This window comes from Erythranthe guttata, chromosome 13, assembly GCF_056151865.1.
Source record: "Erythranthe guttata isolate IM_541 chromosome 13, IM_541, whole genome shotgun sequence".
NCBI classification, from domain to species: Eukaryota; Viridiplantae; Streptophyta; class Magnoliopsida; order Lamiales; family Phrymaceae; genus Erythranthe; species Erythranthe guttata.
In genome coordinates this window covers 12,052,577-12,079,859 of record NC_142545.1, presented here as the reverse complement: position 1 = coordinate 12,079,859, position 27,283 = coordinate 12,052,577, and the positions used below count along the sequence as shown (strand labels likewise).

General features: G+C 35.8%; 2 long non-coding RNA genes across 10 annotated transcripts; one reads left to right on the top strand and one right to left on the bottom strand.

Moving 5' to 3' along the window:
• Positions 1 to 5,498: 5,498 nt before the first annotated feature.
• On the bottom strand, positions 5,499 to 6,366 carry LOC148765924 (uncharacterized). Its single transcript, XR_016029272.1, has 2 exons — positions 6,118 to 6,366; positions 5,499 to 5,721 (listed from the first exon to the last, which is right to left on the bottom strand). It is a non-coding gene; the product is annotated as an uncharacterized LOC148765924 (long non-coding RNA).
• Positions 6,367 to 23,301: 16,935 nt separating this feature from the next.
• LOC105971570 (uncharacterized) lies at positions 23,302 to 27,058 on the top strand. 9 transcript variants are annotated; one of them, XR_016029093.1, is made up of 9 exons: positions 23,303 to 23,673; positions 24,351 to 24,422; positions 24,690 to 24,779; positions 24,875 to 25,115; positions 25,795 to 25,863; positions 26,198 to 26,248; positions 26,334 to 26,435; positions 26,550 to 26,615; positions 26,886 to 27,058. It is a non-coding gene; the product is annotated as an uncharacterized LOC105971570 (long non-coding RNA). The 9 variants fall into 9 exon arrangements; XR_016029092.1 differs by having other exon boundaries at positions 24,683 to 24,779; XR_016029091.1 differs by having other exon boundaries at positions 23,302 to 23,673; positions 24,690 to 25,115.
• The last annotated feature ends 225 nt before the right edge of the window (positions 27,059 to 27,283 follow it).

Sequence of the window (27,283 nt, the reverse complement as noted above, 5' to 3'; positions counted from 1 at the left end):
TTTTTTTTTTACTTTTTAAATGTTTTGTGTTTTTTATTTCCTGCCAGATTCCAGCGTTGACTGTTTTTTGTCTCTAAATTATTGTGTTGACAACAAAATTATTGTTTGAGACAGTAATATTGAATGCCAAAACAGTAATATTACTAATATTACTGTCCGGAACAGTAGTACTACTAATATGACTGTCCGGAACAGTAATATTACTGCATGAGACAGTAATATTACGGTCGGAGACAATAATAATAGGGTCGAAAACAGCAAAATTAAAGGCCAAGACGATAAAATTAATTAATACATTACAAAACAAATAAGGGTAATTTTTATATATATGAAACAATTTTCCTTATAAGCAAATAAATTTGAATGAAATGTATATATATTTGCAAGACAAAAAAATTGGATATTATTTATTGAATAAAGTGGCGTTGTCATGTGCCTATTTGTCATTTACAGAAGCCAAACGAAAACAAAAGTAAGATATTGACCGGGTCAAGATTGGAATCTCAAATGAAACACATATAATTATTGCATAGTGAATCAGAATTATATCTAAATTTGATGAAGTCGTCGACCCTCAAAAGTCATTAATCATCATTAATTTTGGGGTTTTTTGCAAAAATTACCCCTGTAAAATCTCTAATTGCTGAAAACGCCCCTATGTTAAAAAAATTAGCAAGGAACCCCCTATGTAAGTTATTCAAAGCCAAAAAAAGCCCCTAACAGGTTATCGTGCGCTACACTCGCCGTATGTGCGTCTGGGGTGCGTTTTCGAACCTGAAATAACCTAAATACCCTTTAGATTAGATGTTTTTATAATTACAAATTCATCCCAAAATTTTCTGCACCAAACTGAACTTTTTAAAAATTTCAATTCAGTCATTCCTATTTTCAGAAATGCCATCTTCCCAGACCCACTTTTTCTGAATCTTTTTCCAGCAAAAACCATCAACCTTCCTCAAGCTCATTTTTGTTGAAAATCCAGAAAAAATAAAAAGGGAAGAAGACATAGCCTTTTAGTCATTTTTTTCTTGTAAAAGATCGGAAGGAAAAGTTTCGATTTTGACATCAACTTCACCATTCTTGATAACCCAAAACTTGGTATTCACCATTCTCGATAACCCAAAGCTCACTGCTGATGGAGAAGAGAGCCTTGGGGCAGCGGCGCGAGCTATCAAGAATATGAATGTCTTTGTTGTTTCTTTAAGGAGAATTTGGCCGAATTTGTTCGATTTTGTGTGTCTAGTGTTATTTCTTTGGCAGAATTTGTTGTCAGAAGATGAGTAAAATGGAAGAGAAAATCAACTGGTTTGAAGTGGTGGTGCGGCGGCGGGTGTTGTGGTACGGCGGCGGGTGTGGCATGAAAAGTTGCTGGGTTGGGATGAGGGGTCACAGGAAGAAGATAGAGTCCATTTTTTTTATTTTTGCTTTTATTTTTTTATATTAATTAATATTTTCTTTTATTTTGTTTGTTCAAAAATAAAATATTAGTCAGAAATAAGTAGGGGCATTAGAGTCATTGCACGTAAGTCAACAACTATTTTTTAAATAAGGGGTTGTGTGCTTTTTAAAATAAAACATAGGGGGGTTTTTGTTAATTTTTAAAACATAAGGACTTTTTTAACAATTACAAATAACACAGGGGGGTCTGTGCTATTAGCTCTTAATTTTGCGGAGTACTACTGGTCGTCGTGAGGAGTACCGAGTACACAAAAAAAAAAAAAAAAAAAAAAAAAAAACTCGAATATTATTGTTACAATGTCAATGTCTGTATATTGTCTATACCAACCAAAACTAATTTCTTAGCGTCAACAGCAAATATAAATAGATGTAAGTTAGAGAAATTATATATAACATAACTTCGTACGCACGCTAGCTATATATCCAAACGGTCGACATGAAAACATATGCAATTGTGCTAATTGTTTGCGGCTGTGTGGCCGCATTACTCCTTATATGTTATCTGATCTGCAAAATTAATGCCCGCAAAAAGAAGACCCCCGCGGCAGCCCCGGCCCCACCTACTCCGCGGCCCACAACTCGCCCGCCTCCTCCGCCGCCACGTCAGCAGCCGGTGATTAATCATCGTGATGTGGAGAAAGGGGAAAAGACGAAAAGCAGCAGACAGAAGGATGGTGGAATGGTTGTTCTTGGAGCGGGAGCAGCAGTTGCTGCCACTGCGGCCGTAACCAGTAGCGGTGTTGGTGGTGACTACAGTGGTGGTCGTTGTGGCGGCAGCTGCAGTGCCTGTGGTGGCGGCGGTGGCTGTGGCGGTGGTGGGTGGTAATATTACTCCATATTTTTTGGCCCATGGTTTGTCTGGTCTGCAGTACTTGTATTTTCGTTTAAAGCATGTAAATATATAATGCTACCGGTTTGTATCTTATATTCTCATATCATAATCAAGAAAAATAAATTAATGGATTTTCTTTAATAAGTAAATATTGGCATTGATTGTTAACAAGATAAACAGACGTACGTTCGTCCTCTGATGTAATGTTGGAAATGCAATTAGTCTATTGGGTGACTTACAGTAAAACCTCCATAAATTAATAACCTTGTTTAAATAATAATTTCTTTCGATCCCGACTTGATGAAAATATGCTCACATAATTGAACCAATAATTTAATAATTCGCTAAATTAATAGAATTTCTCTATTCCCGACTGTATTATTTTATGGATGTTCAACTGTATTTATAATTTTAGAACCCATCTTCTGTTTTGTATTTTATTTTGCGTTGCACATCCTAATTAATTGTGGGGGTTAGATGCTAAACATGATTATTTACATCGGCGGGATTCAAACCGTATGATTAAATAATTATCCATTAAACACACATACACATAGGGGTGTGTGTGTGTGTGATTATGTATAGATATACGATTCAAATCCACCAAATAAAAATAAGCAGGTGTACTATCTAATTTTCCGTAGTTGCTCAGGTATATCAACTATTATTTGAATATAAACATGACATGGATCAAGAGAATATCTTTACAATATAAATAAAAAGAAACACGACAACCTAAGAATATATATATATATATATATATATATATATATATATATACAGTGGCGTATCTAGTGTGGTCCAAGGGTGTGCAGCTGCACACCCTTGATTTTTAAAAAAAAATATTTCCTATATATGTACCTTTATATAACTGTAAATCTGTAATTTGAACATGTTAAGCTGTAGCTGAGTTGGTAGAGTTCTTCCTTCAATTCCAAGGAGGTCCGGAGTTCGAGTCCTTCTTATGACAGTCTCCTCCTATTTAGTTGTTTTTTTATTTCTATTTTTTTTTTTTCTAATTTTTCTTTATTTCTCATTTTTCTTTATTTCTAATTTTTCTTTATTTCTAAATTTTCTGTATATTACTCTATTTAGTTGTTTTTTTATTTCTGAGTTTTCTGTATATATTTCTTTTTAAATTCTAATTTTTCTGTATATTATTTAAAATTTAACTTTCAAAATTAGTTTGTAGTTTGTTGGTAGAATTTTTTTACCCGTGCAAGATTTAATTTCCATTACATACAATATTTCAATTGTTTTCAATTTTTTTGAGTATGCATGAGGGTATTTTTTCATATTTCAAAAAATCAAAATCTCCTAATAAAACGTATTTTTTGCTATTTGCAACTCTAATTTATTTACAATTCCTTTAATATTTTATATTATCTAAATTATTCCAAAATTTTGAATGTTATATATATATATATATATATATATATATATATATATATATATATATATATATATATAAATTATTTCAATTGTTTTCTAAATTTACGTCTGTGAGTATTTTTTTATATTTTGAAAACTCAGAATATGCTAATGAAATACACATTTTGTCACTTGCAACTTTAGTATGTTTACCACTCATTTAATATTTTCACCAATTTTATGTCTAAATATTTCATAAATTAGCCCAAAATTTGTAAAATAATCCCTTTAAATTTGAAAATATTACATATTTTTATTATTTAATGTGTATAGTATTAAAAAAAATCGGGGCGCTGCCCCCGAACCCCCGTAAACTTTTACCCAACCATTATATTTTTTACTATATTTAATTCCGAACACCCTTGGCAAAAATCCTGGATTCGCCACTGTATATATATATATATATATATATATATATATATATATATATATATATATATATATATATATATATATATATATATATATATATATATATATATATATATATATATATATATATATACCCCTCCAACATTATTTTAATAAGGGTCGGTTCACCCTCTTTTTTATTATTAGTGAGAGACCCATCATTTTTTTATTCTCAAATTTACCCTCCCTTTATTCACTGCCCATTATCCATTACTTTGATGCATTTTTATTTATTTTTTATTTTTATTTTTTGATTATTTATTTCTTTAAAAAAACTTTGTTTTAAATTTTTTTTTTTCCAGAAAAATATTTCTCTTTATCGATTCTTTTTTATTGTCAGTTTTTTTTTCTAGAATCAACTGCAATATGTCCGAAATCAACTATAATATTTTCAAAATCAACTATAATATTTCTCAAAACAACTATTTAAAATTATTGAAAACGACTACTTTTTTTAGTTCGTTTTTTTTTCCGTAACCAATATAAGAAGACAATAAAATAACTAAAAAAGTAGTGGTTTACAACAACTGGTTTACCAAAAAATAAAAACAACTATAAATTATCGAAAATCAACTATAAAAAAATCAAAACAAACTATAAATAGTCGAAATCAACTACAAAAATATCTAAAATAACTATTTATCAGTGTTCTAAAAATCGGCCGAGGCGGCCGATTAATCGGTCTCCGAGGCGGAGACGGTCCAAAACCTTACGATTTTAGTGTGTAAAGGTTTGAAAAATCGAGTTTTTGCCTGTGAGGCGGTTTGTGGCGGCCCGAGGCGGTCTGAGGCGGTCAAACCTTTAAGCCGGTCAAACTTTGGTGGCAAAAATCGGCCAAACATCGATCAAAAATTTGTTTTATTTTACTTCAAAATAAAAGTTCGGATTTAAATAAAAAAAAATGAGTTTATGCTTTATTTTATTTATGTTAACTGTTATTGTTAAAGAACTAATGATGTATGTTAGGAATGTTCAAGAATAAATGTAAATTCAAACAAATTGCCTTTTTATTTATATTTTATAAGGATATTTATGTATTATGATCTTATTATTATTAAACTTTTATATGTTATTAGGATATATACATGATGGAGATATAACTATGTTTAAATATCGTTTTATATATGTTTTGAGTATTTATAAATAATATCTAGAAATATATTATATTAAATTTTGAAAACAGATTTATTTTCGATTTATCACCGATTAATCACCGCCGCACCGATTAATCGTGAGTCGGTCGCTGACCGCCTCCGACCCGATTACCGCTTTTTACAACCTTGCTATAAATCACAGTTGATTAATGAAATCAACTAAAACGGTAACAAAAACAACTACGACGAAAACTAATGTTATCTTCATGTTGGAAGATGCATATTAATGAAAACAACTACAAAGATATCGAAACTACAAAAAACACCATCGATTCAAGCAAAACTACTATAAATTTGAGCCAATACAACTACAAAAAAATACGAGCTTCTCCAATTCACCTTCATTACCGACTCTTCAACACAACACAGTTCTTCATAAATCACGTGTATGTGATTGATTTCACCAATTCAACTACGGAAAAACCACAAAATTACCTACGAAGATCACAAATTCAACACTGAAAAAAATCAATGCAACTACTAAAATCACCAATTCAACTATGAAAATATTAAACACATATACTAGAAGATTCATAGATCTGGGAAAAAAAAAGCAATAAACTTAAAGCATAGTTTTCAAGTCGGCAAATCATTAACATAATTAAAAGAACCCATAACAATCCCAATCCTAAAATCTAAAATTAGTCGGATCTTCTAATCTAAAATATTATACTTAATTCGATCCAATCAAACTAAAAAAAATGCAAACTTTTTGTACTGAGTAAATCGTGTACACAACAAATCGACATAGTATATTAGGTTCATATTCCAAATAAATGTAACAAAAAGAAAATGAAAAAAATCAAGGACACGAATGGATAGGAAACAGACCTCTAGGCGGCAAATCCGATGAGCTTGGAATCGACAAGCTTCAAGATGCCACCGAAATTGGAGGAGATCTCCTTTATCTGGACCTGTAGATTGTGATAGAGGACACGGGGCTCTCGTCTTCGCGGCTCTCCTAGTTCTGCTCGATTGATGATGTTTTTGTAGGCGAAGAGGAGGTTGCGTTCCTCGGCTGGGAGTAGGTTGCGTTCCTCGGCAGAGAGAACGATATTAACAGGGAGAGAATAAAGGAAGGGGACGGTGGAGAGAAAGAGCGTAAGGGAAAACGAGAATACGTCAAATATTTAATAATATTACATAAAGGGCAAACTAGGTATATTAAATCGAAATTTAATAAATATTTTATTTAATTTATAAATAAGGGGGTATCACTAATAATGTAAAAGGGTGTGGATCCACCCTAATATACTCAAAGGTTTTAAGGGGTTTTCACTAATTATCCGTGTGTGTATATATATATATATATATATATATATATATATATATATATATATATATATATATATATATATATATATATCACCTATTTTGCAACCTTTCTTTCTAGTTACTTTAATATCAAGGGCATTTTATAAATAAACTCATTAATGGGTACTTATTCACAATGTTGTTAGAACATGATCGAACCGGCCGGTCGGGCCGGTTCAACCGTGACCCGGTAATAAAGCGGTCCGGTCTGACATCTAAAACCGGAAATATCAAAAATCGGGATCAAATGACCAAAATCCGGTTCGACCCGATAAAACCCGAGAACCGACGAGTGAGTCAAGGAACCCGATTTTCGGTCAAAACGTCTCAAATCACCGTTGAGTTGGTTATTTGTGGATAGATTTGAGTGAACCTTCACAGACTTAGTAATGGGTGACCGGATCTAGTCATGAGTGGTCGAAAGATTATCGGATATGGTCATGGGTAATCGAATAGAGGTGGCCTATTGCCCGATTTGAAGAATAAAAAATGGAAAAATTATAGAATATAAGCAATAAAATATAGTAAAAAGTGAGGTGAAGTAGATAAAAGTGAAAATAATAAGTGGTAGATTAAAAATATAAAGAAACTAATATTAATGAAACATTAAAATTAATAAAACAATGGCATATTAAAAAAAATCAAAAACCCGGTTGAACCGGTTCGACACTATAAACCCATGACCCAAATGGTCGTCCAGTTCTATAGCCGGTCCGGTTCTGAAAACATTGCTTATTTATAAAGAGGTCCAGACAATAAACACTTTTATAAAAAAAGCAACACATGGTCCAGATTGTAAAAGACTAAAATAGCCCCTCGTAATTTAATATAATTTAATCTAACATCAATTTGATCTCAAATTTCACAAATTATTCAATTTTGACCCAAAACACATTTGTATTGACAATTACGTTCGTCACCGCCGTTGACTTTTTTTTTTCCTCTTCCTGATTTTTTCGTCGGTTTCCAGATAAATCCCTAATCCAAAACTCAAATCACAGATCAGTCCCTAGGTAGTTTCTTCAAGCAAATCAGTCTCTATTCACGCGTCTGACATGCAGATCAGTCCCTAATGTAAATTTAATATATTTTATTATATTCTCTCTCTTCTTTTTCACTCTCACCCTTTTCTCTTTATCTCCTCATTTTCTCTCTCTTCATTTTCTCTCTCTTCATCTTCTCTTTCTTTCTTCTCTTTCTTCATTTCTATCTGCTATTTTTCTTCTCTATTTCTTCTCTCTTTCTCTCCTTTGGTTTCCTCTTTTTTCCGACGAAAGAGGGCTCGCACCGATGGCTGGTAGATCTCCATATTTTTCTTCCCCATTATATGATACTATATTTTCCCACCAACAGTACCAAATTTACCTACCACCCATACTATTCAGATGAAGGTTACGTACTATCTTCCCCATTATATTATGTTTTCCCACCAACAGTACCAAATTTACCTATCACGCATACTATACGTATAACGATTACGTATTGTAAGTACCATACGTCCATACCATATTTATATTAGCATGGTACTATTGCGTGACCTTCATCTGAATAGTTTAATAGTGTTGAATCTAGTAATATTTGCAGTCTACATGTATGTAAAACCTATGTACCGTTGTTTAATTAGTGAACATAAGAGTACAATGTATAAGCTGGTAAAGTTAGGGTTATTCGTGAATATATTACGCTTTGTTCACCAAATAAGTACAATGTATAAGCTGGTAAAGTTAGGGTTATTCGTGAATATATTACGCTTTGTTCACCAAATAAGTACAATGTATAAGCTGGTAAAGTTCGGTTTATTCGTGAATATAGTACGCTTTGTTCACCAAATAAGTACAATGTATAAGCTGGTAAAGTTCGGGTTATTCGTGAATATAGTACGCTTTATTCACCAAATAAGTACAATGTATAAGCTGGTAAAGTTTGGGTTATTCGTGAATATAGTGCTTTATTCACCAAATAAGTACAATATATAAGCTGGTAAAGTTTGGGTTATTCGTCAATATAGTACGCTTTGTTCATCAAGTAAGTACAATGAATACACATGTGAAGTACAAGTGATTCGTGACTATAGTACGCTTTGTTCACTGATGAAGTATATGTTTGTCATTCATATAGTATTGATACACTCTATATATTATTGTGGGGCCAATGCATCCATATGATCGCATTTTAAGACACAACTCTTCATTTTAAGACTATTAAGAATGAATGGAGACAATGTGGGAGTCGATCAATATCGATTATGGTAACAATTGAGGAAAATATTAGTTTTACACTTGAGCATTGTAGACTTGTATGAATATATTGTATAGTATATGAGTATCATGTATGAAATTCAACATATTTATGGGATCTCGTATTCCAAACGCAACAATAATGCTCACCTACCTTAAAATAATCATCTAAAACATAATTTATCCCGTACTTATTGATCATTAAAGCGTCAATGAAATTGGTACAATTCAATTCATCAAAAAATATGGTACGCTTTGTTCATCAAGTAAGTACAATGAATACACATGTGAAGTACAAGTGATTCGTGACTATAGTACGCTTTGTTCACTGATAAAGTATATGTTTGCCATTCATATAGTATTGTTACACTCTATATATTATTGTGGGGTCAATGCATCCATATGATCGCATTTGAAGGCATACCTCTTCATTTTAACACTATTAAGAATGAATGGAGACAATGTGGGAGTCGATCAATATCGATTATGGTAACAATTGAGGAAAATATTAGTTTTACACTTGAGCATTGTAGACTTGTATGAATATATTGTATAGTATATGAGTATCATGTATGAAATTCAACATATTTATGGGATCTTGTATTCCAAACGCAACAATAATGCTCACCTACCTTAAAATAATCATCTAAAACATAATTTATGCATCTCCCGTACTTATTGATCATTAAAGCGTCAATGAAATTGGTACAATTCAATTCATCAAAAAATATGGTACGCTTTGTTCATCAAGTAAGTACAATGAATACACATGTGAAGTACAAGTGATTCGTGACTATAGTACGCTTTGTTCACTGATAAAGTATATGTTTGCCATTCATATAGTATTGTTACACTCTATATATTATTGTGGGGTCAATGCATCCATATGATCGCATTTGAAGGCATACCTCTTCATTTTAACACTATTAAGAATGAATGGAGACAATGTGGGAGTCGATCAATATCGATTATGGTAACAATTGAGGAAAATATTAGTTTTACACTTGAGCATTGTAGACTTGTATGAATATATTGTATAGTATATGAGTATCATGTATGAAATTCAACATATTTATGGGATCTTGTATTCCAAACGCAACAATAATGCTCACCTACCTTAAAATAATCATCTAAAAAATAATTTATGCATCTCCCGTACTTATTGATCATTAAAGCGTCAATGAAATTGGTACAATTCAGTTCATAAAAAAATATGGTACGCTTTGTTCATCAAGTAAGTACAATGAATACACATGTGATCATATAGTATTGTTGCAATCTATATATTATTGTGGGGCCAATGCATCCATATGATCGCATTTTAAGGCATAACTCTTCATTTTAAGACTATTAAGAATGAATAGACACAATTCTTCAGTTTATGGTAAGTTTTTCGTGAATACACATGTGAAGTACGCTTTGTTCATCAAGTAAGTACAAGTCTAGTGTTAACAAGGTATCTTCGAATAGACTAGAAAGTATTTGTTGCTCATTTTTATGGTACGCTTATATTCTTTATACAAACTAATTAATCGCAAAATAAAGTACCATGTGTTCAAAAGGTAAGTACATTTCATAGAAACATATAGTACAATGGATACAATGGAAAAGTACGAAGCGAGCTAATCAATAGTATTATTAGCTCTACAACAAAAGGACAGATTGTTTATGGCACAAAAACACATTCATCTGTTCATTAATTACAAAAAAAACACAAAAACCCCAAAACACTTCCAAGCGTATAGTATTTCCCCCAAACCAGAAGGCCCGATCTTTTACATTGTACGCTTGCATGAGAGACACAACCCTATGGAAGCTGTGGTTTATTTTAGGCATGTCCATGTAGTGATAGAAGGGATTTTTCTTCAGTACTTCATAATGTTGTTTCTTCATCACTTTTTTCACACCTTCCATGGTTGTTTGAAAAGCGATCGGTGAGCACCTGCAGCCTATTGATAGCTTGCTGCAATCTTCTTTTACATCAATTCCTACAATTACATACACATAAAACTACAATTATAACAAATACAACGTACTATAAAGTTCCACATGTCAATACCATCCAAAGTTACTAGTAATACCATTCAAAGGCACTAGTAATACTATTATGGCATATGACTTATACTACAGGACCATCAAACATTAGACTTCTAGTACCACATGTCAATACCATCCAAAGTCACTAGTAATACCATTCAAGGGCACTAGTAATACTATTGTGGCATATGACACATACTACAGAACCATCAAAGATTATACTTCCAGTACCCTGTGTTAATACCGTCTGAAGTCAAGAGCAATACCATTATTACATATGACATATCCCTTGTTGGGACTAAATGCTTTCAGGACAGTACTTCGAGTACCCTGTGTCAATACCATCTAAATGCTCTATTAATACCATTACTGCGCATGACACATACCCAGTACGAAAACTACAATAAGCCTATTTCCCATATCCTATATGAAACCCTTGTTAGGACTCAAAATGCTTTGGGGACATGCTAATGTCACCTGAAGAATAATACCCATGAGGAAACAGTTACAAAATCATGAAATTCGACAACAAATAAATGATCTTTGCAAACCCAAACAACAGAAAAACAGATATTGGAACCGATTTAATGATTAGGGAAAACACCGAATAAAGTCGAGGCATAATACCCATGAGAGGATATGTTCAAAATCATGCAATTCTACAACAAATAAACCTTTTTGCAAGCTTAAGCAACACCCAAATGGGTCTGTATCCAAGAAAATGAAAGAAAAAAAAATCAAACCTTGTTGTTTACCCTGCTTCACCATTGTCGAGAAATGGGTTTGTTTATTTTTATTTTTCCTTTCGTTTTATAATTTTTCTGCGTTTTGTTGATTCTTCGTGCTTCGTTGTTTCCTCCTTCTTTGTTGTTTCTTTGTTCTTCGTTTCTTCTCTGTTTAGCTTCTTTCTTGTTGTTTGATTTTTGAAATGTAACGGGCAAAGAGCGTGTAACACAAACGGCGCGTTGGAGGTTGGAAATAAGTTATGTAAAATTAGTATAAAGTAAAGGGTATTTTAGTATTTGCACATTTTTTTAGGGACTGAACTGCATGTTAGGCGCGTGAGTAGGGACTGAATTGCTTGGAGAAACTACCTAGGGACTGATCTGTGAGTTGAGTTTTGGATTAGGGATTTATCTGTAGTTTCCCCTTCTTTCTAGTTACTTTAATATCAAGGGCATTTTATAAATAAACTCATTAATGGGTACTTATTCACAATGTTGTTAGAACATGATCGAACCGGCCGGTCGGACCGGTTCAACCGTGACCCGGTAATAAAGCGGTCCGGTCTGACATCTAAAACCGGAAATATCAAAAATCGGGATCAAATGACCAAAATCCGGTTCGACCTGATAAAACCCGAGAACCGACGAGTGAGTCAAGGAATCCGATTTTCGGTCAAAACGTCTCGAATCACCGTTGAGTTGGTTATTTGTGGATAGATTTGAGTGAACCTTCACAGACTTAGTAATGGGTGACCGGATCTAGTCATGAGTGGTCGAAAGATTATCGGATATGGTCATGGGTAATCGAATAGAGGTGGCCTATTGCCCGATTTGAAGAATAAAAAATGGAAAAATTATAGAATATAAGCAATAAAATATAGTAAAAAGTGAGGTGAAGTAGATAAAAGTGAAAATAATAAGTGGTAGATTAAAAATATAAAGAAACTAATATTAATGAAACATTAAAATTAATAAAACAATGGCATATTAAAAAAAATCAAAAACCCGGTTGAACCGGTTCGACACTATAAACCCATGACCCAAATGGTCGTCCAGTTCTATAGCCGGTCCGGTTCTGAAAACATTGCTTATTTATAAAGAGGTCCAGACAATAAACACTTTTATAAAAAAAGCAACACATGGTCCAGATTGTAAAAGACTAAAATAGCCCCTCGTAATTTAATATGCTCAAATTTCATCATATAATTTAATCTAACATCAATTTGATCTCAAATTTCACAAATTATTCAATTTTGACCCAAAACACATTTGTATTGACAATTACGTTCGTCACCGCCGTTGACTTTTTTTTTTCCTCTTCCTGATTTTTTCGTCGGTTTTCGGCGTTGATTTTTTTTTCTTTCTTCCTGATTTTCTGCCAACGTTTTCCGACTTTGATTTTTTTTTTTCGTTTAACATCTTTTGCCCCTCGTTTAAACAACAGTATAGCTGATTGACTGTAATATTAACTATATTACTATTAAACACAGTAAAATTAACTATACTACAGTTTAACACATTAATATTGTTATGTTAATTTCTAGCACAAGAATATTAACACAAGAAAACTCATTATTATTGTGTAATAGAGTACTATTAATATGTTGACCGTTCAACAAAGGTAAACATAATAAAAAGCCAAAAAAATTAATATTACTCTGAGCGACAGTAATATTACTATAACAACAGTAATATTACCGTCAATTACAGTAATTTTATGGTGTTTACAGTAATATTACAATACTAGACAGTAATATTATCACGTTACTCCGTGAATAACTCAAACAAAACAAAAAACCCAAAAAATAATAATCTTGATGTGGTTGACAGTAATATTATTTTGTTTACAATTATTTTACTGTCAACGACAGTAATATAATTACGTTGACTTGTCAACAAATCAAAAAAATAAAATAAAAAATAACAAAGAAATAATAATAGTATTGTCATTGACTCTAATTGTACTGTTAAAAGAAGTACAATTACATAAATGTATTGTCAACGGCAGTACAATTTCCGGTGACAGTATAATTACCGTTAATGACAACACAATTACAATCAACGTTTAGCGGCGGGCGTAAAAAAAATAAAATAAAATAAAATAAAAAGCCCACTAAAAAAAAGTCAACGTCGGAACCCGGCAGTGGAAAAATTAGACCAGAAAAAAAAATCAAAAAGTCAACACCGAAGACCGACGTTTACCGCCAAAAACTGGCGGCAAAAAAATAATTTAAAAAGAAAAAGATTTTTGAAAATGAAAAAGTCAAAATTCGATTTTTGTGGTCAAAATTGATTAAATTGAAGTTACAATAAATAATTGGGTGTAAAGGGTTGGGAGTAATTTTGTCATATACATGAAGTTTTCCTTTATTTATAATAAATATTAAAGAGATAGGCTTATTGATGAAAGTATAGCCCATAAACCTAGAATAATAAAGATAGTTGGTTAGGGACTTACGCAATAAAAACCCTAATATCAAATCTCCAGTAGCATATCCTAATCCACTATATATTTTTATATCTTTTTAACTGTTATTATAATTTGTATCTCCTATTTCCCAATTTATTTTCTCTAATTCTTCTTTACTTCGTTTATTTAATGATCAATTTCATATTATGACAATTAAGTTTATATATATTCTTTTTAATGAGTTTGTATTATTAAATTTGTATAAATGTTGATGTTGTTACCGATAACACTAATAAATTTTATTATAATTGTTATTATCATATAATAAACTAATTATTATTTCACTTTTAAAATATTCTCCCGTGTATCGTACGGGAAAAAAATGCTAGTAACTCTAAAACTAAAATACGAGTAGAACATTAAACTATAACCACCTTAGAGCAAGTATTTTCAATTTTGGCAAATCTTCACATTTTCCGCCGCACGCACGACGCACAGGACTAAGTGCATAAGTTTTTTCGTCTTTTTATATTAATATATAACTTGTCGGCCCTAATTCACCTTCATTTCTTCTCTTTTACTCCACGTTTTCTTCTCTTGTCCTTTGCAAATTTCTTTCTGTGAATAGTAATTAATATAACAATACAAATCACAATTTACAAATAGCCATTCAAATTTCAAAAACATCATGGAAAAAGTACACAGTTACGAAAACAACCTTAACAATTAAGAACAGCGAACAACTTACCACTTATGAAGGCAAATGTCAACCCCACGGCAAACGCAAGAGAAAGAGCGAAAATACCAAGGAGGAAATAATTTCCTAATCGGGTCAACTCAATGGACCTACAATTTATTTATTTACTGGACTACGAGCCCAATATTGAAGACAACTACCACCGAGCCCCAATCACCTTCAAATAAATTTGAGCCCAATAATCTCAACTAAGGTATAAATAACGATTTAATTCATTTATTAAAGTTACGCCCTATTATCTGAATAATACTACGAGTCATATTCTCTCAACTATTTCTACAAATCCGCCCGTCTGACTTGAGCGTCGGAGAGGTTTCCGCCAGATCAACCCCCGGCCTAGTTCACGTGTTCTCTGTTCGCATGTATCTCAGGGTCATCTAGCACGTGAGCAGTGATCCATTTTGCTCTCCCAACTCATCTTAACTCATTTATTTAAGATGATCTATTTATAGCATCATCAGGTATGCCACAAGTGAATATGTGCGACAAGAAATGAATAAGAATTTCAGGATGAATCACCCCTTCAATCTAGTTCATATTTTTCAGGAGTTAGAGGAAATGCATCTCAGATACATCAATAGGTAGGTATGCGAAGATTAAATGTTGGACCCTCAAGGATAAATGATTGATTTACTCATTCAAAGCAATTTATGCGAAGGACTTTCTTTAACAGAATATATAATTTCTTGCTACTGAGCCTGTAAAGGGGTAGAGATTCAAATTTTATCATTTTTTTCACCCACACGTTAGGTGAAAAAACGCGACCCTGATTTCCTTTTTAGTGTTTGGAACCGAATGACGAATCAATTTTGGTTTAGTGAATGGTGGGAAACCGAGAAATTCTTGAATACAGTGAGTGTGAAAAAAATGACCTAAATTTTGGGGATGAGATCTGTAAATTAGAATTATTACAATGGCTGTGCCCTTGATATATATTCTTTTTTTATGTGAAAACTAAAACTAGCTAGCGTGAGAGTGCGGTTCGATTGATGAATAGTAAGAAGTTTCTGAAAGGTGGAAGGGAAGATATATGTTTGGCTACTAGCTTAGGAAGTTTCTATGAGTGGAGGTTTAAGAGCCCTACAGTACAAGAAAAAATGAAGGAAAATAGAAGAAATGGAGAAATGTTAGGATCACAAGTTATTTTTATAAGAAAAGACGAAAAAACCAACGCACGCGTGCGTCGAAAAATGTGAAGATTTGTCAGAATATTTGTCTTAGGTGATTAACGGAGTTAAAATAACAGGTTTGGGTGTGCTCGTGCATTTTTTTTATTAATTAAGGTGACAAAGTGCAAAAATAGATAAAGTACAGTTGGCATATTAACCCTAATTTCATTATATTTGCTGAAATATGATATTCATTTAGTTGGAAAGCAAAATAGAATAGAAAGAAATTGGCGAAATTGCATACAAATCAAGCAAAAACGAAAACAAAAGTAAGATATTGATTGACCAGGTCAAGATTGGAATCTCAAATCAAACACATAATTAATTGCGTATTCATCATTTAATAATTTCCACAAATATAATTGCAAATGTATCTTATAAATTTGCTGAAGAAGTCGTGGTCGTCGTGAGGCGTACACTACTTAATCAAACTCGAATACATACATTATTGTAACAATGTCAATGTCTATATACATTATATTATATTGTACCTAACAAGCAAAATTAAAATATACATATTTTTAAAAACCAAATATAAAATTTCTCAACTTAACGTGAACCAGACAATATAAATAGAAAGAAAGCGCGCGTAAGGGAATTACATTCACCATAACTACGTAAATATAACAGACATGAAAACATATGCAATTGTGCTAACTGTTTGCGGCGGTGTTGCCGCATCAGTCCTCTTCATATGTTGTCTGATCTGCAAAATTAATTCCCTCAAAAAGAAGACCGCCCCCACTGCAGCCCCGGCCCCACCTCCTCCGCCGCCGCAACTTCAGCAGCCGGTGATTGATAATCGTGATGTGGAGAAAGGGGAAGAGCCGAAAAGCAGCGGACTGAAGGATGGTGGTATGGTTGTTCTTGGAGCAGGAACACGAGCACGAGCACCTGTCCCCGCCCCGTATGTTCCCAGTGAGCCTTATATCGGCGGCTGTGGAGGAGGTTAACGTAAATTAAATTAAACTACCATGTAATATTTCTTTGGCCCATGTTCTGTCTAATTTGGCCTGTCTGCATGCACTTTTATTTTCGTGTAAATTGAAAATGATGTAATAAATACTGCCACCGTTGATTTTCTTTTTAATAAATAAAAATATTTTGCAATGATTCTTAATTAACAAGCTTATTATAAAACATGTAATTAATGGTGTGATGATGCTAAAATGTAGATCACCTGGGGTAGTGTAGAAAATGAACTGGGAGAGCAAAGCAGATCAGTAGCTTGACAACTTGATGATCCTGAGGTACCTGCGAAATGAACACACGTGAACTACGCCGGGGGTTGATCCGGCGGAAACCCCTCCGACGCTCAAGTCAGACGTGCTGATCATAGAAATAGTCCAGAGAATACAGTTGATAGTATTACTCAGTTAATAGGACGTACCTTAATAAAATGAGGAAAACCTCTATTTATATGTCGTTTATTGGGTTGGGTTTGCTTTGTTGGGCCCAAGCCTTACTTGAAGGTGTTTGGGTCTCGGTGATATTAGTCTTCGATATTGGACTCGTAGCCCAGTAGGTAAAGAAATTGTAGGCCCATTGGGTTGGCCCAATTAGGCATATCATTAAGCCCCCCACTCTCGAGTCGATATGGGGGCCATGTTGTGATGGGTCTCAAATCGTGTCGAGAGTAAAAATTGGAGAAGTCGATCATTGGCGTATGGCCTAATGGTATGCGAAAACGCGTTGGAGCGTGTGTCGGAGGGGTGTGAATGCGCGTTGGCGCATAGCGCGACAAAGTTGCCGCAATATAAATTAATCGAGTCGTCGGTTTTGTCCCGCGACGATGTAGTAGCGATTTATCTCCTCGTGGGAGCTATCTTGTCGCGGGGTAATAGTGTTGATCGAGTTATCTCCTCGTGGGAGTTGTCTCGCGATAATGTAGTAGCACGGATCAAGTAATCTCCTCGTGGGAGTTGTCTCTGGGGTAATCGAGTTGATCGAGTTACGTCTTCGTGGAAGTTGTCTCACGATAATGTAGTAGCACGGAGCTAGTATTCTCCTCGTGGGAGTTGTTATTTTTCGACATTTTCAATGTTTTGACGCGTTGCTTGTATGTGTTTACATATAGCTTTCTGCGTGATGTACTTGAGGAGGGGATCAGGCTCTCAAGATTTTTTTTTATATGGGGGTCGTGCCCCTTGTTAGACCTCGTGGGTCTTAAGTATGTTTGGACCGTGGCCACGTTTTAATGAATGACCCATCGAAAACAAGTAGATAAATTTGAGTAATCAAGCTGGCCAGGCTATATAGATTCTCATAATATCTCTAAGTGCTTCTAGGATTGTAATTGTGCTAACTTGAGCTTGCGATTATATAGTGAATTTCGGGCGAGTTGTCTCCTCATGGGAGTTGTCTTGAGCGAAGTTGTAGGAGCATTGGATGATGCGCGATTTAGGCGTGTGTGGATTGAGGTTGCTCTGAGCGAGTTGTCTCCTCGTGGGAGTTGTTTCGCAGCGAGTCTTATTATCGAGCGAGGTGGTTGCACGTGGGAGTTGCCTTGCAACGGATTTGTAATATCGAGCGAGTTAGCTCCTCGTGGGAGTTGTCCCGCTGCGGGTTGGGATACCGAGCGAGTTGTCTCCTCGTGGGAGTTATCTCGCTGTAGGTTGTAGTACCGAGCGAGTTGGCTCCTCGTGGGAGTAATCTCGCTGCGGATCATAGGATGGAGCGAGTGGTCTCCTCGTAGGAGTTATCTCGCTGTGGGTTCGTAGGACCGAGCGAGTTGGCTCCTCGTGGGAGTTTCCTCGCTGCGGATCGTAGGATGGAGCGAGTGGTCTCCTCATAGGAGTTATCTCGCTGTGGGTTCGTAGGACCGAGCGAGTTGGCTCCTCGTGGGAGTTTCCTCGCTGCGGGTCGTAGGATGGAGCGAGTGGTCTCCTCGTAGGAGTTATCTCGCTGTGGGTTCGTAGGACCGAGCGAGTTGGCTCCTCGTGGGAGTTTCCTCGCTGCGGGTCGTAGGATGGAGCGAGTGGTCTCCTCGTAGGAGTTATCTCGCTGTGAGTTCGTAGGACCGAGCGAGTTGGCTCCTCGTGGGAGTTGCCTCGCAACGGGCTGTAGGATTGAGCGAGTGGACTCCTCGTGGGAGTTGTCTCGCTGTAGTTTTGAGACTATAGGGGGTTAGCTCCTCGTGGGAGTTGTCCCACAACGGGCTATAGGACGGAGCGAATGGTCTCCTCGTGGGAGTTATCTCGCTATGGTTTCGTAGACCCGAGGGAGTTGGCTCCTCGTGGGAGTTGTCTCGCTGCGGGTTGTAGGACGGAGCGAGTTATCTCCTCGTGGGAGTTGTTTCGCTACGGGTTGTAGTTCCGAGCGAGTTGGCTCCTCGTGGGAGTTGTCTCGCAACGAGTGTGTAGGGCCGAGCGAGTTTGCTCCTCGTGGGAGTTATCTCGCTATGGCGTTGAGACCCGAGGGAGTTGGCTCCTCGTGGGAGTTGCCTCGCAACGGGTTATAGGACAGAGCGAGTAGTCTCCTCGTGGGAGTTAACTCGCTATGGTTTCGTAGGGAGTTGGCTCCTCGTGGGAGTTTCCTTGTAAGAGGTTGTAGGACCGAGCGAGCTGTCTCCTCGTGGGAGTTGTCTCGCTGCGGGTTGTATTACTGCGCGAGTTGGCTCCTCGTGGGAGTTGTCTCGCAAGCCCCCCACTCTCGAGAGGATGTGGGAGCCACGTTGAAAAGGGTACCGGATCTTGTCGAGAGTAGATCGGTGTTGTAGTCTTGCGTTAATCGTTGGCATGGTGTGGAGAAATAATTTTTTTTTTTTTTTTATTTGATAGCGAACGCAATTTGGTAGGTGCGTTAAAGAGCTCGCGCAATTTGGTGGAGCGCGTTGAAATTCTCGTGCGATTTGGAGAAGCGAGTCAAAATCTACGCGCAATTTGGTGGAGGACGGTGAAAGTTGAGCGCGATTTGATGGGAGCACGCAGTCCAAGGGCTCCTTGGAAAGCGCGCGCGCTCCAATTTTTTTTTTTTTTTTTTTTTTTTTTTTTTTTTTACTGCTGATGCGCGCGTCAGGCGCGTGTCGGCCACGCGCGCGTGCGGTGCACGCGCGCCTCTTTTCTCTCTTTTTTTTTTTTTTTTTTTTTTTTTTTTTTTTTGCTGAAGCGCGCGTGCTGTGCACGCGCGCGCGTCACGCGTGTCTGCCACGCGCGCGTGCGGTGCACGCGCGCCTCCTTCTTTTTTTTTTTCTCTCGGTGCGCGCGCGCACAGCTGGCTTGGAGGGGCGCGCGCGCGGCGGCTTGGCCGGCTCGGGGGGCGCGCGGCTTGGCTAAAATATATATATATATATATATATTTTTTATTTTTTTATTTTATCTCCTTCTTTTTTCTTCTCTTTTTTCTTCTTCTTTTTCTTGTGTCTTTTTTCTTCTTCTTTCTTCTTCTCTTTTTTCATTCTCTTCTTTTTTCTTCTATTTTTTTTTTATTTGGTTGATATTCACCTCCTTGGGGATGTTTTATTTTTTGAATAGGATATTACCCTCGTTCATTGAGATGGAATGTGCACCCCCTTGGGGATGTTCTATTTTTTGAGTAGGGAGATTATCCTCGTTCCTTGAGATCGGATGTGCGCCCCCTTGGGGATGTTCTATTTTTTTGAGTAGGGAGATTATCCTCGTTCCTTGAGATTGGATGTGCACCCCCTTGGGGATGTTCTATTTTTTGAGTAGGGAGATTATCCTCGTTCCTTGAGATGGGATGTGCACCCCCTTGGGGATGTTCTATTTTTTGAGTAGGGAGATTATCCTCGTTCCTTGAGATGGGATGTGCACCCCCTTGGGGATGTTCTATTTTTTGAGTAGGGAGATTATCCTCGTTCCTTGAGATCGGATGTGCACCCCCTTGGGGATGTTCTATTTTTTGAGTAGGGAGATTATCCTCGTTCTTTGAGATCGGAGTGCACCCCCTTGGGGATGTTCTATTTTTTGAGTAGGGAGATTATCCTCGTTCCTTGAAATGGGATGTGAACCCACTTAGGGTTGAAAGGTAATGGTGATGCCCAACCTTAGGATGGGGATAACTGCCCACTGTAGGATGAGGCGTTCGAGACCTATGGTCTGAGGTGGATGCGCATGGTTGTGCCATTGGTTCGCGCGTGCGCGTCATACCATTTTTTCTGTTTTTGAAGTAGGGACGTGAAACACTTGATGGGATGTGAAACCCCTTGGGGTTGAAAGGTAAGTGGATGTACCACCCTTGAGATGTGATGCCCAACTTTAGGATGGGATAGCCCCCCATTTAGGATGAGGCGATCACGAACCACTGGGGTGAGATGCCCCACCTTGGCGATATATGGTGCCACTGATTCAGTGGCAGCACGAGTTGAATCTTCCGTGATCATACGCTGAAGGTCTTCTTTGGTTATCTGAACCGTTCGAGAAGTAAGTAGAAATTGATCATGTTGAGGACCCAGTGGGGCCTCACGAGGAGGAGCGTTGGCTCCTGCTATGACGAATGAAATATTTTTGGGGCGATGTGACCCCCAGGGAGTCGATAACCCTTGGCGAACGAAATATTTTGGGAGCAGATGTAAGCCCCCAGGGAGTCGATAACCCTTGGCGAACGAAATATTTTGGGGGCGATGTAAGCCCCCAGGGAGTCGATAACCCTTGGCGAGCGAAATATTTTGGGGGCAGATGTAAGCCCCCAGGGAGTCGATAACCCTTGGCGAGTGAAATATTTTGGGGGCATATGTAAGCCCCCAGGGAGTCGACGGCGGTGGTGCCATAGGTGGCTCCACATGTGGAGCAGGTGCTGGTATCGCGTTGGGAGCATTTGCTCCCCTCGTGGCGATATATTGGGTCACGGCCTCTATGGCAGCGCGAGTTGAAGTTTCTGCTATCATGCGTTGAAGCGCATCCTCGGTTATTTGAACCATTCGAGGAGCAGGGAGCGGTGGATCGGCGAGTGGTTGGTCCCCAAGGGGGATCACCTGAACCTCGCGAGGCGGATCCATCGGATGTGGAGAAGGTGGCAAGCCAGAGTCTCCACGAGGTGGGAGGTCATTTGCTGTGTCCTTTTCTCTCCGAGCAGACGCCTCAGGAGGATCTTGTTGGCTACGTGATCTGGTTTGCATCGTTCCCACAGACGGCGCCAAAATGATGATGCTAAAATGTAGATCACCTGGGGTAGTGTAGAAAATGAACTGGGAGAGCAAAGCAGATCAGTAGCTTGACAACTTGATGATCCTGAGGTACCTGCGAAATGAACACACGTGAACTACGCCGGGGGTTGATCCGGCGGAAACCCCTCCGACGCTCAAGTCAGACGTGCTGATCATAGAAATAGTCCAGAGAATACAGTTGATAGTATTACTCAGTTAATAGGACGTACCTTAATAAAATGAGGAAAACCTCTATTTATATGTCGTTTATTGGGTTGGGTTTGCTTTGTTGGGCCCAAGCCTTACTTGAAGGTGTTTGGGTCTCGGTGATATTAGTCTTCGATATTGGACTCGTAGCCCAGTAGGTAAAGAAATTGTAGGCCCATTGGGTTGGCCCAATTAGGCATATCATGGTGGAAGTGGAAATGCATATCTATTGTATATTAGAGTACGTATATGCATGGTCTCTTTGTTTAGTAAGTGACTTATAATTTAGATGATATATATCTTCTAGTTTTGTAATTTTAATTGTGTATCAGTACGTCAAATATTATTTCATATAAATATGACATGAATAATATATACTCTTGGCTCTAAATTAGGGTTTATTGCAATTAGTATAAATCCACAAACCTAATATATATATATATATATATATATATATATATATATATATATATATATATATGCATGTGAGTCTCCCCAAATAAAGCTTGGGCTGCAAAATGCAATAAACTCCGAGTGAACGAACGCCTGTCATACTGGTTTAAAGTTTAAACTAACGGAGTTTCGATTGACAAAATAAAAAAAATAAAAAAAATAAGAATAGTAATTTAATTAATTAAATAAATGTTATCACATCTTGATGACGATTCATCTTTCATTATATCTATTTTCCCAACTATTAATTAATCCAGTATTCCCACTACAAAAAAAAATGTTTTATGTGACGATTTATCGTGACGAAACTCAAATTCGTCACAATAGAGTAGAGATCTTATGACGAAATATAAATTCGTCTCATAAATAAATAATTTATGAGACCAAAATGAAAATCATCACATAAACCCATTTTATGTGACAACAGGAAAAGTCGTCACAATAGAATGCAGGAGATTATTTTTTTCTTAACTGGCGGTCTCAATTATGTGACAACAAACATTTTCTTATGACAAAAGCAATTTAGTCACATTATTTATTTGTTGTGACAAAATGTACTTCGTCATACATAAATTAATCTAATTATTTATTTATAAAAATTAAAATTAATTCCCAGACTTTTTACGTTGTTACAAAATGTACTTCACAATAATCCCCCTTTTTTCATTCTCTCACTTTTCCCCTTTCCTTTTAGATTATTTCTCTCGATTTTCTTCCCCTTTCCTTGTAGATTTTGCGTCCACCACCACCACCGCCACCGTAGATTTCCCTTCTAGATTTCACTTTTTTCAATCGCCATGGTCTTCAGTGTCTCAGATCCACGATTAATCAAATTTCCGACCTCCTTGGCGATTTAGGTACGCGACTGGATAATTTTGCGGAATTCGGACTGGATTTCTCATTTCAATTGCAGCTGTTCGGCTTCGAGTTCGGATTTTTCATTTTCTCGTTCGTGAAGAACTTTTGGCTTTTCAGGTATGAGTGCCTCCTTTTTCTACGAATTGCGGTTCTAATGGTTGGATTTTCTGGAATATGTGGAGTATTTTATCGACCTAGTTATTATTTGTTTGCTAAAAAATTTCGAAAAAATCTAGGGTTTTTGTGATATGTTTCAGATACAAAAGGAATTATTTTGCCTATTTATTGTTTAATGTTCGTATAAATGGGAGAATCGACTCTCGGGAATTACTCTGATATTTGTCTCGTGATAGGAAAAAAATATTATGCTTATATCTGGTATTGGTGACTTGAATTTAGTGATTTTTGTTTGATATAAACCATGATTATTGGGTAAATTTTGTGTAGAAGCATCTTCAGTTGCCGTAATTCAGTAAGAAAGAATCGTTTGTTGTGTATATTTTGGTTGACATTGCACTTCATGTAGTAAATTAATTGCCAATTTCAAATCTAAAATTATTGACAGTATTTTGGTGAGTATATATATATATATATATATATATATATATATATATATATATATATATATATATATATATATATATATATATATATATATATTTGGCATATTTTTTTCTTGTAATGCAGAGTACTGGGTCTGGGTCTAGGGCAGTAAACAAACCTAGGTACTTTTAGGGCAGATTACTCACCGCTTCCAAATTGTATTTTTTACTAATGACAACTTTCGTTTGCAGATTAAAAGGTTGAGGGAGATACAATGCCAACTTGATATCCGACTGAATTTTGCCGTAGAGGCCTCATTCAAGGTAATACAATTTCAACCATTCTTATACAATCTTCGTAGATAGTACATGAGATTTCAGCAATTTCAACCATATTTGAAATCTAAAATTGCGTGTTTCATATTTTTAGAATTTAGTTTTGCGTCTGTCTGCAGAGCCACCTTCTTCTAAACAACTTGAAAACAGTTGGTTAACAATTTTATCTGATCTTACTTCTGTTTTTTTTTTTGGCACATAATCGTGTGTTTGCATGAACTAATCATAATTTAAGTCGAAATATGGAGGTTTCAGATTTGTTTTCAGAGAAATGCACTAACGAAGCCCCTCGAAAAAGTAACAGAATAGAGAAAGACGGGACAAATGATCCATTGTGCTTTCCCAGCTGAGTATTTATCATAATTGCCATTTAATCAATCTGTGGTCAAGCTTTATATTTTATTGCATCTATATTTGTATGTTTGTTTCACTTAATTTAGGTAACATGTATTGCGTATTTCTTCTCGGCCACCGGCTACTGTGATCACCGCATCCGAAGTGCTGAAACCAGAACATCGCTCTCCCTGTATGGCGTCATACTGCCGGAAACTCTCAAGTCCTCTACTCTCCGGCGTCTCGGATTTCCAGATGCCGCCGCATTGCGTGCTAAGGATCTTGATTGTGCTGATGCCCCGTCGACTTTTCTAAATTACATCTCTGCCTTCGCTGATGAACTCAAATGTGAGTTTCTCTCTCTCTCTCTCTCTCTCTCTCTCTCTCTCTCTCTCTCTCTCTCTCTCTCTCTCTCTCTCTCTCTCTCTCTCTCTCTCTCTCTCTCTCTCTCTCTCTCTCTCTCTCTCTCTCTCTCTCTCCCCTTCAAACCTTGAATTGTTAGATGCAGATATGTAAGCACTTCAAAATTATACAATGAACAGTAGAACTTGTTGTTAAAAACAAAAATTGAAGCGGATATGTTATGATATTGTTGCTTGATTTGTTGATTTCACATATATATTTTATATAATACATGGATATATATACTTTATCAATACATGTTAGCATCTTTAATGGAATATTCTGCTAGAAAATGAGATCAACGAGTGCTTGAGTATGTTTAACAACTGTTTAAAAAAATCCGGTGGTTTGGCGTAAGCAATAACCACTTTTGAATAAGTTATCTTAAGTTTGATCCGGTTAGGCCTATTTACCCAAATCGAATATGTTTTGATCATATAATTAAGAAAAGCCGTTAATTTATGTAAGTTTTCGCGTTGGATTGATTATTGTTTAGTTTGTTCGCTATCGCAAAGTGCTTGATTTTTATTTTTATTTTCATTTGTAAATATGAAGATGTTCTTCAAGATGTGAATTGGCATCTATTATTCATCTGTTTTGCATTGTTTGTTCTCTGTGATAACAGGTTTTGATTTTTTCTATATGGATCAAGATCTTGGACATAATGGATTACTATTTCAGTGAAAGATTCATGGTTTGTTTCCTCTTGAAAAATTTTCTATCGTATGCTAATTTGATACATTTGCAGTCTAGGAGGATTTATGTATCTATTACGCACTACGATTGTTCATAGCCTTCTATCAAAATGAATGAGATATTGAATAAAGCAAACTGATAAAACCCCAAAGCTCTTAATCTCTTGATCTTCTGAAAAACCAAGTTGCTCCAAATTCTCCATTTGTAATTAACTGTCATTTACAGGTTCTTATAGAGAATTTTTGGTATCTGCACTTGTTGATCAGATGTTCTTTTATTCTGTTTAGTAAGCTTTATAGTGTGTTAATCATTTGTTTTTGTTATTCATGCAGAATGATGCTGATGGCACCATGTTACATGCCTTTGAAGACTGAAGTTGGCTGGTATCGTGTTTTTATGAATGTTAATGATCATTATTTTTATTTACCTTTTGAATAGGTAAGTAATTTTTTGAATCATCTCTTGCAGGTATGTTCTAAAGAAAATTCGTCTCTCTAAGGAGAGATAATTTTAAGAACAAAGAGTGCCAAAAAGTTATTTTTAAATACTTGCGTTCTTAAGTGTTTTGGAGTTGCGTAATTTTTTTTTCGAGTTTGAACTATTTTGCTAGTGCACAAACATATTGTTCAATGAATAATGATTGTCCGAGTGTTAGTTCTAATGCATGTCTGTCTATGTTTGCAGATGAGTTTAATTCCAAAGCTACGCCATCCGTATATAGTTGAATATAAAGATGTTTGGGTCGACAAGGTATTACGTTGTTTCATTAATCTTTATTTTTGTGTTTGAAAGATTTTCTAAATTTCTAATATATTTTCTGTAGAGAAACCGTATATGCATTGTGACCAACTAATATAAGGTCAAATGATATGTTCTACACCCTATATATACACACGAGTATATTTACGATAAATGATGAGAAATAATATTTTTGAATTTCAGCTAAATAGCAATTATTATATTTGCTTATCTTTTTATTTTCAATTTGCAGATTTGAAAGTGCGAAGACAAAGTGCAAAGACAAAGTGCAAAGACGGTTGTGAGGAGGAAGTATATCGCTCCACTGAAGGAAGGAGGGTGTCTATGCATTATGTAGTTTATTTTTTAATGTAAATTCCAATTTGATTTTATTGACTCATGTATTTTGTATGTGTAATTGTACGATATATTGCAATACAATTTTATTTTCAAAATTATTGTTTAGTTTTGCGGAATTGATTATTAGTTTATTTAATTTAAATATGAATAATATAAATATTATATAACAAATTACATATTTTTTATAATTTGTTTTTGTGACGAACTAATTGTCTCAATAGATATTGTGTCTCATGTGACAAAATACTTTGTCACAAGAAGTAAGTGAAAAGACTACTTCTTGTGACGAACAAAGGTTTTAGTGACGAACATATTATGTT